The sequence below is a fragment of the Polypterus senegalus genome, chromosome 11, assembly GCF_016835505.1.
Source record: "Polypterus senegalus isolate Bchr_013 chromosome 11, ASM1683550v1, whole genome shotgun sequence".
Taxonomy (NCBI): Eukaryota; Metazoa; Chordata; class Cladistia; order Polypteriformes; family Polypteridae; genus Polypterus; species Polypterus senegalus.
In genome coordinates this window covers 31,375,719-31,393,201 of record NC_053164.1, presented here as the reverse complement: position 1 = coordinate 31,393,201, position 17,483 = coordinate 31,375,719, and the positions used below count along the sequence as shown (strand labels likewise).

Genomic DNA, 17,483 nt, shown 5'->3' with positions numbered 1-17,483 from the left:
AAAAAAGTATACTGAAAGTATATACTGTCATTGGATTATCCTATTATTGCTTGCACTGCTGCAGTTCTATAATGGATAAAGCTGGCTTGGAAAATATGAGATGCACTAGGTATGAAGGTTGTGTGCGGAGACTTTGGCATGCCCTATGTCATTTCGTGTGTCATTCATGATATTTAGCTGAACAAATAATTTAATTGTCTGCATGATAATGATAAAGTAGTTTGGTCAATTTTTCAGTTCAGGAGAATTGTGAGGAAGTCTTGATTTCAAGTCAACATCTATGTAATCATACAGTGCACATGACAATATGTACATAATAGATATATTTGAGTAGTGTATAATTAATTTAATATTATGTGTACTACTTCATCACCCAATGTAGGCAGTAAGCATTACCTTTAAAGTATAGCTCTACAAATGCCATAACAAATGAAAGAAATAAAAATAGCCTTCTACATACATAGTTTTCTAAATGCGTTTCATACAGTGTAAGAAGTAGTTATGGATTATCATTTTGTACATACTAAATGGTCTAATCTAATTTATTGAACCACTTTAAGTTCTGTGTTTACAGCAGCCGCCATGTAATTTTATTTAAACTTTGTTAATGGCTCTAATTAATTATGGCTGCCACTGTTGTTGCTTGGTCTTTAATAAACATCCTGTTAAACGAGAAGGGTTTTTGTATTTGTTATATCAGCAGAAACATTTATCCAAAGCGGCTTATTACTCATAGTGGTATAGTTTGAGCACAGACATTTTAGGCATCTTGCTAAGTATCACAAAATGAGTCAGTAGTGGGTACTGAGCCAGTAGTGTTGTACTTTACAGTCTGCCTTAGTCACCATGTCCTCTGAATTACAGGGCTGTTTTATTTGCTTCATGGCAAAAAAGAAAAGGTGTAGTACCTGTTTTCATGTTTATTTGTTGAAAATAAAACCTCAGGCTGTTTGTGAGGCTTCTCCATATTAAAAAAAGTTTGTCTTCCATTTCCACTTCATTACGTGTACATTAATGTTTCACTTCCAGGGTGCATGGTGGCCTGTAACTTGCTTTCTGAATTCTGCAATTGCAGTCTTAATTAAGAATTTGAAAGTAGGAGCAAGGTATTAAAAAGAGGGAGAAAGAATTGGAGAGAGGCAGTGTGTAGCAAGTACAGCCTGTTTCTATGGGAGGGGGTCTCAGGGTAAGTGGAGATTGGTGAGGCATATGTGGAAAATGTAAAAAAACTGGAGATCATGAGAGATTTACTGCTACTGCTGCTAGTGGACTTAGTCACATGAGGCCACCATTAGTGTTACTGATAGGTACAATTTTCTAGAAATAAACTCTCCTGGAATTTTAGAGACTTTTTTAAAATTTTTTTTAACTTCCCTAAATAAAACCTGAAATAGGAAGTTGTGAACTTTGATTACAGTAAGTTTGTGTATTGACCTTATCAGTATGATGGTACATGTCTGTATATTTCAAAGACCTGTTTTTTTTTTTTTTGGAAACCAGAACATATTTAATGCGTTTTAAGGCTTTGTCTTAACGTGCTCCATTGATTACAACTATAGGATTATACTATGGCAGATGCTTTTTAAATGTCATTTTATAAATACAGCTCTACTTAATTGAAGTTTCTGAGACAGCTGTACCTATGCCATTCATTTCAAAAATACCGAATTTATTTTTTAACATCCCTTTGATTTAGATTATAGTTAATATTGTTCAGATTTACATAGCTTCAGTATAACATTGCAGTGGCTAAGTCAAATTGTATTTTTGTGGTGTTATAATTTATTATGTTACATGTATTTATTATTCCCTGACTTATTTATATATTTTAGCTTTGTTTTTATAATAGCTTTGGAAAAGGTATGAATCAGCTGGCTGTTTCCTTTTAAAGTTACAATACAATTTTATGTCCTTGCTACTGAACTGTCCACCCATTATAAACAGTTTATGGAAATTGCACTTGCCTACTGAATCAGGCACTGACATTTCATATTATAGAGAGAAGGTCAAAAGGGCACAAATTCTTCTAAGGTTTCACTTAAAAGATGTGGTATGGTGCTATAGTTAAATAATGTCTGCTTTTTCCAAAACATTGGTGTGGTGAGTTATAGTCTATTCTGTCCATTAAAAGTGAACTTATCCACCCATTTATGTTCATTCTAATAGGACAATTTTAGATTTTCCATTCTTAAATTTTGCATGGGATCAATAAACTGTCTTTTTAAGTGGACGTTTAGATTTGAATAGCTTGAAAACTTGTCAACTATGGCCATACATTTATGTTTGAGTGCCTGGTTTCTCACTTATGTGTTAATTTATTAGGTTTAAGGAAAAATATACCTTGTTTTTGTAAGAATTTTTATCTCTCTTCATTGTTGCTTGCTTTGAAATGGTTATTTCATTAATGTACAATTGTTGAATATAAAGATTAAAACTAAAAATTGTTTTGATACAGCAAGAAGTGTTGATTTATTTTTAATTTGAAAGGAAAAAATCAAAACACCTCTGAAAGATAATGAGCAAAATTAATCTTAATTATTCTGATTTTTGTGTTCTCCTTCTTTGTATTTGAAAACAATATTTTTAAATACTGTATTATATACTAGTAAGGAAATTATATGGGTGTATCTTGTATAGTAACCCAGCCCATGATCATGAATGCTAAAGAGGAAAGAAAATTGCATGTCATTACTCATGAAAATTTTGACAATATTGATATAATATCAACTTTATACTAAAGTGTATTAAAATTCATGTCTCTGTGGCATATTTATAGGTTTACAGTGGTCATTATTGTCAATTACAGTGAAGTTGTGCTAACTTTGTCTATTCAGCAGCAGGGGGAACGCTGCTGTGACATGTATTACTGTTTAACCAACCAGTATTTAACTCTACATTTTGCTTTCATTTCAGGTGTAGAAAAGATCCCCCTTCCCCCTAAATTTTACAGACAACGTGATCCCCAGTTTCAGCTTAGAAAATAGAGGTTCTCTGAACCTCGGTGCCATGGCTCCTGCATTCTCGGCTGGCATGATTAAACATTGACGGTGTTTAACAGGGAAAGTAAGTTTAGCTTTTTATTTTTCCTTATGTTATTTTGTAATTGAGTATACATAACATGCTTTGTAAATTGAAAATTGTTAATTGCATTTTTTTTAAAATATTTTTTATACTGTTTTCTTCTTGGGATGTTGTATTTTGTACACCAGCTTCATACTTTTAACATCTGCTTCTTTTAACTGTATTTTTGAGGTAGGGTATTTTTGAAGAAAACAAATTAGTTTTATGTAACCATTCAAAATGTGTTTAGAATAGAGCTGTGGACATTTTGTAACTTTAATTCATTGATTTTTAACACGTGTTGTTTTTTATTTTTTGATTTATTGAAGTCTTGAAAATAAAGCAACACAGTGTACAGGTTAACATTCCTCTATGCAGAAAAAAGTGTGTTAGGTTAAATGAAGGCTTTCCATTGCTCTGTTTTAGAGATTAATTGGAAAACTATAGTTGGGGTTGTATTAGTTTTACGCTGTTGAGTTGCTGGGCATTGAATCAATTTTGTTTTAACTTCTAATTAGTTTTAAAAAAATAGTTATTTCCAAATGTAAATATTTCTTTAGGGAACAAAAAAATCTTGTTGATAGTTAAATACATTTTTGTTTTTCTTCTCTCTTTTGCTGAGTAAATGTCATTGTCAAGCATGTTTTATTTTTTTCATGATCAAGGATAAATCTGGCAGCAGTTATAACTTTGAGGAAAGAATATTGCTGCTATATGGTAATAGCTGGATTGTATTGAGTGACACCAAATACATGTTGTTGGCAACTTAATAAAAATAAAAAGCATTTAGTTCATTATGTTTACAGCTTGATAAGAATTTTTTATGACTTACAATTTATATTACTATTGCATTCTAAAGCAGCTTCAGAATTTTGTCTTGATCTTTTTAAAGATTTGTTTAATTTTTTTGCATACTTTGCTTGATATTTTAAATTCGGTTGAATTTCAGAACTAAGCCTTAAGATGCGTATTTTCCCTTGTATTACTCCACGCTGCCGACAATTGAATCAGCATATACAAAATTGTAGCATTTGAGCACAAATGGTATTATATTGATAAATAACGCTTTACAGCATGTTTAGAATTGTTTTAATACTCATTTTTCATGGTATCGATCCTATATCCTACATTGCAATTGTACTTCTGGTTTGAGCTGGCTTTTGGCAATTGAGCCTCATATATAACAGAACAAGATGCAGAGGACAGAAAGATATGGACGAAGATGATCCACTGTGGCAACTCCTAACGGGAGCAGCCGAAAAAAGAAGAGGAGGAGGCTACCAATGGGCAGGGGTAGAGTTGAAGCCCTGTTTCTACCCATTCTCAGGTGTTAAGATGACAACTTCAATAGTGTTGGAATCTTCACCAGGACACAAGTGTCAAAGAGAGAAGCCAGAGAGTTGTCTTGAAGTATATGCTTCGGGAGCTAACACAACCAATTTAGTCAGAAACTTGAAGGACTAACACAAATAAATGTCAATACATGGAATTTTGATTAGGTATCTTGTTTCTAAATAACTCAAGCATTTATCAGTATAAGAATGTAATAACTGTTTTGCTTTGTGCCCTCCACCGGCATAACCTATCGTCTATTGGGGGGGGTGCAAAACGATCTCCCGTTTTCGATGGACCTCCATGTTTTAGGGTTCCCGATACTGAAAACACTGATATCTTGATGATGCGTCTGTGTGTGTGTGTGTGTATGTGTATGTGTGTCAGTTTCTTGAGGATGGTCTAAAGCAGTGTTTCCCAACCTTGGTCCTGGGGACCCCCGGTGGCTGCAGGTTTTGTTCCAACCAGCTTCTGTTTATAATTGGACTCCTGGGCTAATTGAGTGGTTATTTCCCAAGTTCTGTGTTTTGGGAACAATATAGAAATTAGAAAACTAAGTTTGGTAAAAAAAAATATAATATATATATATATATATATATATATATATATATATATATATATATATATATATATATATATATATATTAAATGTACCAAACATGTATATGTAATATTTTTTTTTTTTTAACAATATTTTCATCTTGATTTTCATTCTACTTTTCCAGGTGTTCTATTTGTTTAATTAATTCATTATTTGCTAATTAGTGGGTCTGATGCTAAAGTAGTTGCAGCTTATCATTATTCAGTGTTGTTTGCCTGTATGTCTGCTCTGCTCATTTTTAATGTCATTAATAAGATACAATGAAGGGGAAAAACTGCACAGAGAAAGGGCAAAGTATGATGAAATCAACAAAAGAAGAGTTAAGCATTATACATGTTAAAATCATGCTGCTGTGATTTTCTGAATTTAGAATAAAAGAAAAATAATACCAGCCACAGTGGGCCCCCAGGACCAAGGTTGGGAAACACTGGTCTAGAGCTGGACGGGAAAATACCAAACTCAAAACTTAAGCCTGTTATAAGATGACAATGTGCTGATTAGTTTTTGAGCCAAATCATTCAAGAGGAAGTTTTAATCTATAGAAACCCTCAAATACTGAATTTTGCAATTAATTATGAATTCTTCTTGTCAATTGCTAACGTAATGACCACAAAGATCAGCATCAGAGCAGTAAATAATTATTGAAATGTTATGAATAGTTGGGATAACTTGGTTCCTAGGGCGCAAAGCCTACACATCCAAATTTTTTTGTTGTCAGTTAAACATTCAACACATTAAGACAGGAGTCTGCATTTACTTTTACATGTGGGCTAGTTTTATTCTGCACTATTCATTCAGGAGCAAATCTCTTTAGCACTAGGGCTTAGTCACTCAATTCTGCTTTTAAACCTTCTGTGAAGTATGCTGCTCTTCTGCATTACTTTCTTTTATTTACCTGCTATTTTCAAATTATATTTCATCAAATTTACTATAGAATGTAAAGCAGTATAACTTTTCAGTGCTTAATTGCATAAACAGCAGCACTACTCCTCTGTGTGCTCATATACTCTGTATATTGCAGTAGAAATTGAATTGTGGTATGGTGACTAAAGTGAAAGTTTATTGTATTTGGCTGGCTGTTATGGCTGTTTCATTGATGGGGTCTATGTGAATGCACCAGCTCGGTGCATTTTCCTTTGAGTAGTATCAGAGAAAGCACTTCTCAGCACAGCAGTAATTATGATTTTTTTTTTTTTTAATTGGACATCACTGCAGTTTCCTCATACTGATTGAGAAACCAGCTGTTGACCAGATTTAAACTTATTTACTTTTTACTGTTTACAGAACTTAAAAGATTGACTTCTTGAAGTATTTTATGACTAAAATTTCTATTTTTTTCAGTGTGAGGATTTTAATGCATAGAACATTGTAATTTATTTAAATACATTTTATTGGGTTACATTGTATACTGTATTGGATATTAGAGTTAGTATTTATATAGTATTGTATCAAAGTTTGAAATTTTGGTATTGGGACAACCCTCAATGGTATAGATATGAGGTTTCTTGCATATTAGTAACACAGTCCACCTTACGGTAATTTAGACTTTGAGTTAGTTGATCCACCTGTCTTTTGCATGTGGAATTGTTTTTTTCATTGGTGGAACCAATTTGCAATTTTTAGTCTTTAACTGCTTTAAGTAAGCTGCTGTTGTGAAAGTGAATCTTGTCAATATCATCAATATACATAGTCAAACACGCTATGTAAGACGAGTAAGTGGATTTTGTACTAGTGCGTATGTTTGTTTGGATTTGAGATAATAAGGCCTTCTAGGTATAAGCAATATACCTATATAAGTGTAAATTGAGTTTCTTAAACAGTTGCCACAAAATAAGTAATATTTGAAAATCAAATGAAGCCATAAGTGGGAAAATTCAAGCATTAATTTTATTTAAATTACTTAGGCAAGTCTTGAGTTGAACCTCGTTTCAGAAGTTCTTTACTGGCGTAGCTGGATGTATTTTGTTTTGACAAACAACTTCAATAAAATTAGTACTGTAAATATGAAATAATACGATATTTTTAAGCATTGTTAATAGCTGTTATTGGAAAGTGCTGCTCTTAATCTGTGAATGAATGTTGAGGCCCTACTGTTGATTAATAAAATTATATAGGAAAAACATTGTTTTATTTTAATATTTACCAGAGAAGTTCATTGCCGGTCTTCAAAAAATATTGGCAAAAAGGTAACTATTTTATGAAAGCTGCCAGAGAGGCTGAATCTGTGTTTCATGAATTTAGCACTGGAATGGTCAATATTAATTTGTGATTTAGCAATGTTATGCAATAATAATAATACCAAATCCATTTTATACTCTATAGTTCACTAATTATTCTGTCATAGTAAACATTAACTGCATCCCCAAGTTTGGCACTCCAGTTCAAGCAACACAGATTTAAACTTTGTCCAAAGATTATGAATTACATTCTTGTTTGTGTTGTCCAGGATATTACATCATATTCTGTGCCTAATTTGCATTTCTTTCATTTTTAGTATACTCTGTTCAGCTACAACATTAAAACCACCTGCCTAATAATTGTATAGGTTCTTCTCATGCAGCCAAAACAGCTCTGAACTGACAAGGCAGGGCTCCACAAGACCTCTGAAGGTGTCCTCTGAGGTGTCTGGCACCAAGATGTTAACAGCAGACACTTTAAGTTTGGAAGCCAAGTCAGCACCTTAAACTCTTTGTCACGTTCCTTACCATTCATTAAGAGGTTTTGCAGTCTCGCAGGGTACATTATCCTTCTGAAAGAAGCCACTGCCATCAGGGAATACTTCTTCCATGAAAGAATGTATGTGGTCTGCAACAATCTTTAAGTAGGTGGTACTTGTCAAAGAAATATCCACATAAACCTCAGGGCCGCAGGATTCCCGACTGTCTACATGATTTAAAGGAAAACTTGATTAATCAGACCAGGTTACTTTCATCCATTGCTCCATGTCAAATTTCTGATGCTCACCTGCCCATTGTAAGAAGTTTCGGGGGTGGTCTGTGCATAGGCACTCTGAATGGTCTGCAGCTACACAGCAAGCTGTGAAGCACTATGTGTGCTGATACCTTTTTCTTATGGCCAGCAAAAAGTTTTTCAGAAATTTGTGCTACAGTAGCTCAGCTATGGGATCAAGCCAGAGGGGCTATCCTTTGCTCCCAATGCGCATCAGTGAACCTACCTTGGGTGTCTGTGAACCTTTGGTGTCCATTACTCTGATACCAGTTCACCGGTTGTTCTTCCTTAGACCACTTTTGTTAAGCATGGACCACTGCATGCTGGGAATATTCCACAGAACCTGCCATTTTAGAGATAAAATTGTCAAAGTCGCTGAGATCCTTACGGTTGCCAGTTTTTCCTACGTTCAACACATCACTTTCAAGGCTGCCTAATATATGACACTTTGACATGTGCCATTGCAACACAATAATCAATATTATTCACTTCTCCTGTCAGTGCTTTTAATATTGTGGCTGAACAATGTAAAAACCTTGACATTGTTTAAACATCTGTGCTGTATAGCTTGAGTTTTTTTTAATTAGTGACGAAACGCATATAGGCAACATAATAAAGGTTAGTATGATTTATTTCTTAATGTGTTTTGCTACATGTTGGTCAGACATGCAAGTAAGAATTTCACTATACCCTGTATGTGAGACCATACAGATTAATTTAGTTAGGCACCTTATTCTCATTCACTCACACCTTTTGCACTTCTGTTAAGCATAAAGTTGACTCTGTTCCATAGTTCTTAATTTTAGCCCAATTATGCATAGAGTCATAATCAGCTGAAAGATTTTCATAGTTGTGCAAACCTTGCCATAGCCAACTCAAATGAAAAATAATTTGAAGGTTCTGTGTTGTGCATAATTTTGCTAGTTAACTAGGTACAAGAGAAATGTAAATAGCATAGATTCATAATACTTTCTTGGACTTGTTGGGTAATTAGCAGGCAAATTAATTCACTTTCAGGCAGAGTGACCCAGCCACAAAATGAGTGGGTGATAAAATGAAAAAATATTGACAGAAAAGGAACATTGTGTCTGATCAGAGACAATTTTTTTAAAATTAGGATTTGATTTTTAATTAAGTTTCTCAACAGATCATGCAAGCTATTTTACAAGATATACACTTTTATTTTATGTATATGTATTTTTTCATTTTTAATCTTTGATTTAATCTAATCGTTCTTTGAGATTTCTTATTGTAAATAACGATAATTATTTATATCATACAGATTTTATTTTCATGATAGTAACTTCTGACAACATCATTAACCCCAACCTCAGTGACATATATCTTAAAAAAACTGTAGCACTCTAAAAACGCCGTTAATTCAGTTTAAGGCCGGATGGTTCAGGGGTACACCTGCCACCACTAATTTCCAAGGCAGGAAATCAGTCATTTGCAGTGCACATGTCTACACTCCTGGTGAACAAATTTGGATTCTAGTGTTAACCCATCATGCATATCTGGAGAAAATCAACACAGACTTTGCAAGGACATGCAGATTCCACACTAACAAACTGACTAGGTGCTGGATTTGCGATGCAGCAGTGTTGGCTGCTGCACAAGCATTCCATTCACATTAAACCATTTGGTCACACTGTTTAAAAATAACATTGTCTCTTTCACCCCCATAACATGGCACTTGTCCACTCGGTCTTGTCAGCTATTGCCTCTACACCGGTGAAACCATTCACCTTACCTTTCTCTCCTTCAGTGTTAGCACTTCATATCCACCTCATTGTTTTTTTTTTTTTTTTTTATACACCAGTCTTTCCAATGTTCTCTTCATCTTTGGCCTGCATGCAACATGCTGTTCCGAAGTCGGTTTACATTTTAAAAACAGAGAGACTCTATTAGAAACAAAGGAAAGTACCTTAAACTATTCCATGCATAGTGTACTGATTTTGCCTCTAAGTCTCGACTCCTGCTTTGAACATGTTCCCTAATTAAAAGCACTGTTTTTACCTAAATTACCTAAACACATTGATGTAAATATAATTTAGATTTGGAATATTTCCCTGAGAATTTTTAAAAATGATTTTTTTTTTTGTTGTTTCAAGTACATAAAATAAAAATATAATACAAAATAAAGTTGGTTTTTGAAGAGTCTCCTTTATGAGCAACCGTTTAATTGGAAATGAATGTTAGTTCTTTGAAAAACTTTATCACATTCTAGAGGGACGTCTTGCTGCCAAACAAACATTTCACACTTTGGTGTTTTGTTTGCGCTCGTAATTATCGGAATATTTCCAGTGCAAAAAAACCTTTGAATTCCATTATATGTTGTGTGTAATTGTTTCTGTGTAGTTAGTGGCATTTTTAGTAATAATACTAAAATTCTTTTCTCCTAGGTTTGTAATATTGCTCTGGGTATGTTGTCTTTACTATCTCAGAATGCTTTTAGTTGTATAAAGTCTTGCTATGAAAGGCACTGTATGAAAAGTTTTTTGAATTTGTGTTTGAGATAGAAGAATAAGTGATATAACATTCAGTTTTTTTACTTGTAATTTGCAGAAAATATATTGACATTCAGTTAGAACACTTGCATTTTGAAAAAATTACAAAGAACTACATAAGATACAGCAAACAGACATTTATTGTCTAGCATAAAACAGTCTTTGAAAAATTCAACACTAAATAGTGTATGCCATGCAAAAATATTAACCTACATTAGTAACAGTAAATTGCTTGTGTTTGGGACATAATAAAATGTTGAATTGTTCAGTTGGGTTGGTGGTGAAGTTTTGGCAATATTTGCATGTTTAATGGCGCTTTTCCACTGCATAGTACGGCACGACACGGTTCAGTTCAGCTCACTTTTGGGGGGTTTTCCACTGGGAACAGTACCTGGTACCTGGTCCTTTTTTTAGTACCACCTCAGCCGAGGTTCCAAGCGCGCCGAACCGTTACCAAAACGTGATGTGTAAACTCTGCTGGTCACTGATTGGCCGGAGAAAATCGTCATTACTGCGTCACTGAACTTGCGACACGAGACACAACAGACCCGCTAGATTTTTAGCACAGCCAGCGAAGGTTCGGACGCACCATTTTATTTTAACCAAAAATGGCTGTTTCGTGGTCTATTGAGGAAGTACAGACGTTCCTGTCGTTGGTAGCGAGGCGGATCCAGCGAGAGCTGGATGGGGCGACGCGGAATGAAAAAGTTTTTCAGGAGGTCGCTTGTGGCGCATTTACGACGATGTCACGGCAGTAGAGGCGGCACAACTATAACGACACGTGAATAATCCCGCCCACTCTAAAGCGGTACTAAACTGCAGTCAAAACGCAAACCGAGCCGAACCAAGGTGAGCTGTACTGAACCGTGCTGTGCCATACTATGCAGTGGAAAAGCGCCATAAGATGGTAGCCAAAATCAAAATAAAAGCTGAAAAAAATATGCTATAGACCGAGGAAACCTTTCCAAGTATGTGATGCATAATATAGCATTTATTTAAGCAGCTTCATTTACATGAGATATTTAGTTTGAAGAAAACAAGCTTAATATTAAAGCTTTAAGAGGATGATACACAAGTACATTGATGGTACCTCATTTACACACAGAAAGGAGATACTGTATGTGTTTGTCTGCTATGCTATGGAAGTAAAGAGCATGAGTCATGTTTCTGACTTACAAAGCTACTTAGTCTTGTGGTCAGAACATCTTGACAGGATTAGTCATCCAATCTCTCTGCTAGTGTATTTAAAAAAGGCTTAAAATGGAACCCATGTTCTACATTAGCAAGCATGACAAAAATCATGTAACAAGGATGGAAATCATTGTTTTTGGCATCGTAGTATTTATTTATTTTAAACCATCAAAATGCAAGTTCCTCCCTCCCAAGCAGTTTTAAGATGTAATCCAAGTTGGTCATATTTTTCCATAGCATTTAAAGATAATTTACATTAACATTTCACTGGCTTTATTTTGAAGCCATACAGTTTAATAAAAACATTTACCATTTCGACTTTTAAATCAGAAAAATTTTAGGAACAATACCTAGAAATGTACACAAAGTGATAAATTATTTTGTCTTCATGTGATATGATGTAAGTCCAAATAAGATTTCCATTGTAAATAAGATTTTTATTGTAAAATAATATAAACTTTGTATTGTGAAAGAATGTTACTCTTTTAAATAACAGTATATAATTATTCTATTTAAAGGTAACATGTATAAAATAAGATTCCCTGGAGAAGTCTTGTGCTGGGGCAAGTTAAGGCAAGAGGAGAGAAGGATGATGACATAGACTAAGATGGTTAGACAGCATTACAGAGATTATGTGTATGGCTATGGAGGAACTCAGAAGGCAGTTTTAAATAGAAAGGCCTGGTGTGCAAAGCGCCAAACTCAACTAAATGGTTAAACAACAAAATAAGAATACTTCATGCTAAGTAACTCTACCATCTAAACAGAAAATATTTTATAATATCTACAAGCTAGAAAAAAGAGAACATGTCATTGTACATTTACTGCAATCCTGCCCTCATACAAAAGTTTGATATCCTTAAAGTACAGGTACTCGTCGACTTACGACTGCGATTGGTTCTGACTGACTGGTTGTAAGTTGATCTGGACGTAAGTCGGCCTATGTTAAATAAAGGTAAGAATATTAGACTGGGTAATGATATTGTAATCATCTTAAAGTAATATTTTATTGACATTTTCTTACTACTACTACTATTACTACTTTCTTTCTTGTACTACAGTACAATTTGCTTAATATGTGGAAAACATACAAAAATAAGAAATACTGTACATTTAATTCCTGGCACCACTGGTGCTTGGCTGCAGGTTGTCAATATCACCTTCATCAGGCGAGGCTGCGGGTGGGGTTATGGGAGGAGTTGCTCTTTTCATAAACATAGTGAGCTTTGTCTGAATTGTTTATTTTTCTCTTCATAAATTTCGCATTAAGGACGAGCTGCTGGAGGTGCCAGAATCCATCGAAGAAGAAAAAATGAAAGACATTATTTGTACAAAATCTTAATTTATCTATCCATTTCTAAATAATTAAATGGGCAGACTATTTCGTATCAGTGCAATACGCTGCTTGTTAAAACGGATGACTTAGTGCTGCGTGGGTATTATGAACTATCATATGAACTCATATTTTTTCATACTTCTTCTCAAACCAAGGGGGTGCGAAATCGGCCTCGTCCGTCACATGGGGTGCGAGGGTGAAATGAATCGGTAAGCGCTGCTTTAAAGTCTCAAACAGACTTCTAGCCTTCGAGTGTATTGTAAAGAGGCTTAACGGCGTCCGCTTTTGAATCTGATCTTCCATCCAAATGTTTAACAATTTCTCCATTTCATGGATGAGCCTGGCACGTTGCTTCGTAATCACTGTTGATTGCAAAGGTTCAGGACCTTTCACAGCTTCATGAATTCTTTTTTTGTCCTTTAAAATAGTCGACACAGTAGAGTGTGATAACTTCATATCACATGCGATCACATTCACTTTCTTTCCTCCTTCATACTGTTTTATTATCATCATTTTGGTGTCTAGATCAATGGCCTTTCTTTCCTTTTTGGCAGACTGAGGAGTGGACAGAGACAATTTCCTCTTGGTAGACATGTTAGGGGTATATTATCAAACTGCCAAAACAACAAGACACAAACACACATGGGGCAACATTGCTGCGTATATTATTACTGCTGCGTAGCGAGACTTGGAACTGCGGGAAACAGGCGCTGCCAATAGCTGGTGGGAGAAACTGTCCAACACGTCATAAAGTCGACCAGTCGTAACTTGAATAGGTTGTATGTTGACGAGTACCTGTATATGCAAATTGTAAGGGGAAACATAGAGCTCAGAAAGTTGAAAAAAATTTTTTAGAATTTGGCTAAGCTGTTTTCCAGAAACTCTGACCAAGTCCCGTTCGAATATGTAGTGTTCATCAAAGCCATATCACACTATCTATCATTGCATTCTACACATGAAATTTTGTCCTGTATCTCTTTGTGTTAGTGTGACCACCATTTTATTTATCTTTGTAATTGCCTCTGTGTTTTGTCATAAGTATGAGAGTAATAGGGCAAATTCAAACCCATAAATGCTTAAGAGTTTACTTCTTAAAGGTCATTTTCACCCATCATGTGTTGAGTATCTACAAATATTTAACTTGAGTATCTAAGAACTGTTGTGAAATATGAGATGGTGGTATTTTCACTATCCCTAAGAACTATGGTGGGAAATTTTGGATCACTCTGTTTGGAACAAGTTTGCCATTGAATTATTTAGTATTCTCAGTGGAAAGTATATCCAGCTTTTCCTTACTAAAATTTCAAACTGGTATATTTTTGACATCCGATTTCAAACTTGTTATCCTTACTCCTTAAACCATTTATTAGGTTGCTTGCCAGGTATTGTCTTTTGTTATCCGATTAACATAGGTTGTACAAAGAAAATCAGAACTGCACTTGCACGTGACTGCAAGTAGACAAATGACTCTGTAAGGCACAATAATATATAATAATAACTAAATAAACATTGCATATTGAAATGGCTCACAGTGTTGTTGATACATCACCTCATCAACACATGTCAAAAAGAAAAACGGGAGAGGTTGTGTCTGGTAATGCTTTTCTGCGTTAACCTCATATTTTTTCATACTTCTTCTCAAACCAAGGGGGTGCGAGGGTAAAATGAACCGGAAAGCGCTGATATATATATATATTGAAATAGTTTTACTGTCAAATAATGCAAACAGTACGTGGCACGTGTTTTGCCCTAATTCTGGGCTCATCAGGTGTACACAATCACTGCACCCCCACTCGGCAATCGAACCTCGGACGTCAGCGCTAGAGGCGAAGCCTCTCATTTTGCGCCACGCCGTGTGGTTCGTTTATTTGACAGTATGTAGATCGGGATGTGTATATATAAATATAAAAGATAACTCCTGTAGCCACAATAAATGCCTTTATTGAATAGACAAAACAGGGGTGAACAAGTTCCTTTCTACTGCAGCCACAGCCACAACACACATAAAAACATCAATAATAACTCATAAACTTGCGATATTATTTAGGAAAATCACAACATTTTACTCGCCAAAAATTCGGATTATCTGTAAATAAAATCCATCGTCCCCTCTTTCCTCAAAAACAGTTCAATTACTCTGTCGTACGGATTATCTGTGCGCTTCAGTTCCATCAAAACCTCACTTTCTATCGCCATCGAAGCTAATGCTGAAAGGCGAACCCGCCCTATGGTATTTCTGGCATAAGTTTCAGTTCGCTTTAGGGCTGAAAATGTCCGCTCGACAGTGTACACAGGAATGCTCACCGCCAAATATACCAATGTGAACAGCTGCCCCATGCTCTCATTCAGATTTTTCTGATGAAGGAAGTCAAGGAGATCAGTGGGAGGTTTTCCTGCAAAATCATCCATGTCATACATTACAGTCAGTTCTGTTTTTAGCCGAGACAAATCAAAAAGCGCTCCGTGGCTCTTGTGTTAAAGTGGAGAAGGCTGCATGCGTGAAATTTTTCTGGTCTGTGTCTGGCAAATAATATTGTCCAGAATCCTGCCGTGGAGTTGGCCGTAGTGCACGCGACGATCTTTCGCTCGGAGCGTTAGCGGTGCATTCAGTGGCCTCGTAGAGTTCCTCATATCGGCTCCTATCCAATCAATGGGTCTGAACACGGTGACGTTGCCGTACGCCTGCTAGAGTGCCCTACTGACACCAACTCAAAATCTGATTGGTTGAAGCAACAGTTTAATCGACATTTATTCTGTGTTAGAGTGCCTCCACAACAGATTGTGAAAGCCCCTCTGCCTGGCAACAAATGATGGCTGAAATGTGATAGGTTAAATATTTTAATACGAAACTCCGCTGCATTCTATTACAGTATATGGACAAAAATACGTTCCAGTTATGACCATTACGCGTAGAATTTCGAAATGAAACCTGCCCAACTTTTGTAAGTAAGCTGTAAGGAATGAGCCTGCCAAATTTCAGCCTTCTACCTACACGGGAAATTGGAGAATTAGTGGCGAGCGAGCGAGTGAGTCAGTCAGTCAGTGAGGGCTTTGCCTTTTATTAGTATAGATGTACTCTGTTAACAGAGACATGTAATTCCTGAAACACACAGTTAGCAGAGCAATGAATAGTACATTGAAGAATGTAATGATGTCTCATAGTTATACATTTATTGAGTACAGGTAACGGAAGCACAAGTAATATTCAAATTCTGAATTTCAATGCAGATATAACCAATAACAAAGTGTTAATCACTCACACATGACACCTTGAAAACAACGACGCAAAGGCTGTATAACAGTGGTTCTGAAATAAAGGATTATTGTAAAACTGACAAGTTGAATTTACACAGGAATGATTAAAGTTGGGACAAATGTTAAAAACAAAGTTAAAGGTTTCTGACAATTGAAATTTGAATTATTTCAACTAATCTGTTAAAATTTACTCTTTAGTAATTCCTTAGCCAGCAAAATATGCAAATATAAATCTTAAATAACAAATATTACACACCTAACCAATTGGATTATTGACAGACCAGACTTTAAAAGCATGTTATTACAAAAACCGCTTACAAAAGTTGGTTTAAGTAAAAACATCAGAAATTATCTTGCACTTTATTAATTCAACAATGCATATGTAATATTTGAATTTTATATTTAGCATAGATTTTAAGATGTAGGTTTCAGTTACTGGCCAGAAAATGCCAGAGAAAATATTTAGAAAATGCACAAGCTCTAATAAACCAGGTAGTTCAAGATATATACCGTATTTTTCGCTCCGTAAGTTAGGTTTAGGTTTAAAGGAGGAAAACAAGAAAGAAAATATTCTGAACCAAATGGTGTACTAATTTAATAAAATATAGCAAAATAATATTTCAACCATGTAAAGTCAACAAGGGTATTAAGAACCATCATCACTGTCATCACTGACTGGTTCAAGCAGTCTTCTAGTTTTCTGGAAACCCCAAGAACTCCTCATCGCTAGTGTCAGAATTTATAAGGCTCAGTTGCTCAAAATCACTGATATCACTTTCTTCGCTATCTTCATATATGATACTATCTTCAGTTCCATCCAAGGCATTTCTAATGGCAGCTTCCACTATAGACTCTTCAGTACGTGAGCAACTAACCATGTTAGTGTTTCGATCTGGATGGTGCATGTGCCCAAAACATTAACGTTTATATGTTATGTACATAAAAACCAGATCGAATGTTATTTACCTTGATTTATTTACTTCCTACAGCATAAAGTCACAAGTAAACTGCAGAGCTTCCTGTGTTTGATCGACACGGGCATGCTCAAAAAATACACATGTAATGTCACGAAAAGTGCACGCTGACACTTCAGTTTGTAAGTAATGGTATGAGAATGCAGTCACACTTCTTTTTTGGGCACATACACTGTCCAGATCTAAACACCAGTGTGGAGAGTCACTCGTGTACTGAAGAGTCTATAGCTGCCATTGCTGTACTTTGTATATAAGAGCTAGCTCGAATGTTATTT

At 35.3% G+C, this 17,483-nt stretch overlaps 1 protein-coding gene across 5 annotated transcripts in view; it reads left to right on the top strand.

Annotated features, from left to right (window-relative positions):
- The window catches only part of bicra (BRD4 interacting chromatin remodeling complex associated protein), a 147,001-nt gene that overhangs the window by 64,678 nt on the left and 64,840 nt on the right, over positions 1 to 17,483 (top strand). For 4 of the 5 annotated variants that reach the window (XM_039768278.1, XM_039768281.1, XM_039768277.1 and 1 more), the window contains one exon: positions 2,914 to 3,063. The gene's annotated coding sequence lies outside the window, so the exon portion shown is untranslated. Of the gene's footprint in view, positions 1 to 2,825; positions 3,064 to 17,483 lie in introns of those variants that run through there. The other variant, XM_039768279.1, reaches the window with a different exon arrangement.